At 53.1% G+C, this 2,438-nt stretch overlaps 1 protein-coding gene across 1 annotated transcript in view; it reads left to right on the forward strand.

Moving 5' to 3' along the window:
• Positions 1 to 2,438, forward strand: part of SLCO2B1 (solute carrier organic anion transporter family, member 2B1) — a 43,168-nt gene that overhangs the window by 34,229 nt on the left and 6,501 nt on the right. The window lies entirely within an intron of this gene.

Genomic DNA, 2,438 nt, shown 5'->3' on the forward strand with positions numbered 1-2,438 from the left:
AAAAAAAAAAAAAAAAAAAAAAGAAAAAAGAAAGGAAAAGAAAAGAAACTGCAAAGAACCTGTTGGAGCAGAAGCATAAGGGCTCATGGGGGGAAAGCAAGGCCCTGACAAGGAAGGGCCTTGAATGCCAGGCTGAGAGTGGGGACTTTATCTGCAGAGCAATGGGGAGCTATGGATGGGTCACAGGGGAGTGACAGGGTCAGATGTGTGTTCCATCATCCTTGAGGCCATAGTGTGGAGGAACGTGAGCAGAGTACAGAACAGGACACAAGGGAGACCAGCGAGGAGGCTGGTGCGGCGAGCCCATTCAGTCAGTCAGTCAGTGTCAGTCAACAAACCTTCACTGAGCCCCTCCTCTGTGCCAGGCCCTGTGCTGGGAGCCGAGGACTCAGAGCCAAGGGCCCCACCCAGGGAGCTCCCTGTGGGAAATGAGGGCGATGTCATCAGCACAGTATATTCTGTGTTGACCTTAGAAAGACCACCAAGACCAGATGGCTCTCCCTCCCCTTTCTCCTTGGTCCCCCAAAATGACAAATGGGGACAACACTCACCTTTCTCAGACCCCCAGGCTATAGTCAAGCATGTGGGGTGGGGGAGCAGTGTTAGGTGGGTTGTTATGACAACATTCCCTTCTCCAGAGTCCCCCCACCTCTATCATGTGGCATCCCTGTAGAGGAAAGCACCTGGTTGATGGTTGATGGTCCTTCCAGCCAGCCAGGGCTGTGCAAACTGTTTGCATTTGGAATAATCTCAGTCCCAGCCTTTCAGGCCTCCTAGCATTCATGATCCTGACCTAGTTTGATCTCCCTGAGAACCCTCCCAGAGGTCCCCAAACCCTGGCGTGTGGGGCAGGATCCCCGACTAGGCAGTGAACTCCTGTTGATATGGGCCCCGAACACTGAAGCCAGGCCACCTGCTTCAAATCCCTGTTCTGCCACTGACTGGTTCTGTAACCTTAGGCGAACTATTTAACCCAGCCTCAATTTCCAGGTTTGTAAACCAGGGGTGATATTATTGAGTGCCTACTATGTAGCAGGCACTGTGCTAAATAAATGCTTTATTCAGATGAATTCATTAAATAGGAAGTGAAGAGCCTCATGATATAATCCATGAAAAGCTCTTAGCACAGTGCCTAGGAAATTTTAAGCACTTAGTAATACGTGCTCCTATTATGCCCATTGTGCGGATGGGAAATGGAGGCCCAGAAAAGGCCCAGTATCTCAATACCAGAGCTGGGACCAAAACCCAAAGCTCTGGCCTCCCGGCCCAGCCACCTCTTTGGATCATCTGCAGAGGATTGAGTTTGGGTACAGTATTTGCAGGAGGTTGCAGCTGAGGCCAGGTCAGTATGTGGGGACTGTCACACTGGCCTGGAATTGTCTCTTGATATGTCTGCCTCCTCAGGCCAACTGAGCAACTTGGCTCAGAGATGGGTCACCGGTGCCCAGCACAGCCGCTCTCAGTAACAGTTTGCAAATGGGCAGGGTAAGATAGGGAAAGGTAGGCGGCTGCCGAGATCAGGAGCGCAGCGGGTGGAAATGAGTATCCCTGGGGAGTGAGACTCAGAGGCAGCTGGAGAGATGGAAGTCACTCACAAGAACTTCCTGCCGTGGAATTAGATGACTGTGAATAAGAGTCAGGAGAAACCTCAAGAAGAAGGTCTCCAGGCTTTGTGTCCATCCAGCAACCTCTGCTTCTGAGAAAAGGAACAGGGGCAGGCCATCCTCTCCCAGGAAGCCTGCCTTAGCATATTTCTCCATTACCCATCCCTCCTACGTGTCTCCAGCCCAGTGGGTTGCTCAGCCCGTAGTAAAAGGTCCAAAGGCCACTTTCCTGCAGGGTAAAGTGGTGCATATTTAGAGGTCACACGCATGTGGCAGCCCAGCCTCCTCACACACATCAGCTCTACCAGGCAGTGGGAAGAGCATCCAGTTACCCAGACCTAAGGGCTCGCTCGCTCTCTCTTCCCCCCCACCCACGCCACCTTTATCTAATTCCTTTAATTCCACCTCCTCAATAATTTCAAGTCAAAACCCTCTTATCCGTTCATGCTCCAGCCCCACTGTCCACACCTGGCCCCTTCGCCCGCCTCCCCCACCTGACACATTGTCCATGTAGCCACCAGCGTGGCGTGGGCTCATCTTTCCCAGACCTAAAATCCTCCTAAGGCTCCCAGCATCCACCTCAGGGCTTCCTAACACTTTCCACTTTGGGAAGTGTCTGAGACTGCCAGGGCTGGAGGAGAGTGGCCCAAAGGACTCCAACCGCCCCGGGACACCTTGAATGCTGACGGGACTGACCCCTGCATACCTGTCTCCCATCTGAGGGCCCAGGTGGCTGGGGCACCCTCGTCAAGAACCTCTGACCTGAGGGGACGAAGAGAAGCCCAGGCTTCTTGACTTGGCTTTGCTCCTTTCGGGTGTCTGAGGGCACTGGCA

This window comes from Galeopterus variegatus, unplaced genomic scaffold (genome assembly GCF_000696425.1).
Source record: "Galeopterus variegatus unplaced genomic scaffold, G_variegatus-3.0.2 Scaffold2601, whole genome shotgun sequence".
NCBI classification, from domain to species: domain Eukaryota; kingdom Metazoa; phylum Chordata; class Mammalia; order Dermoptera; family Cynocephalidae; genus Galeopterus; species Galeopterus variegatus.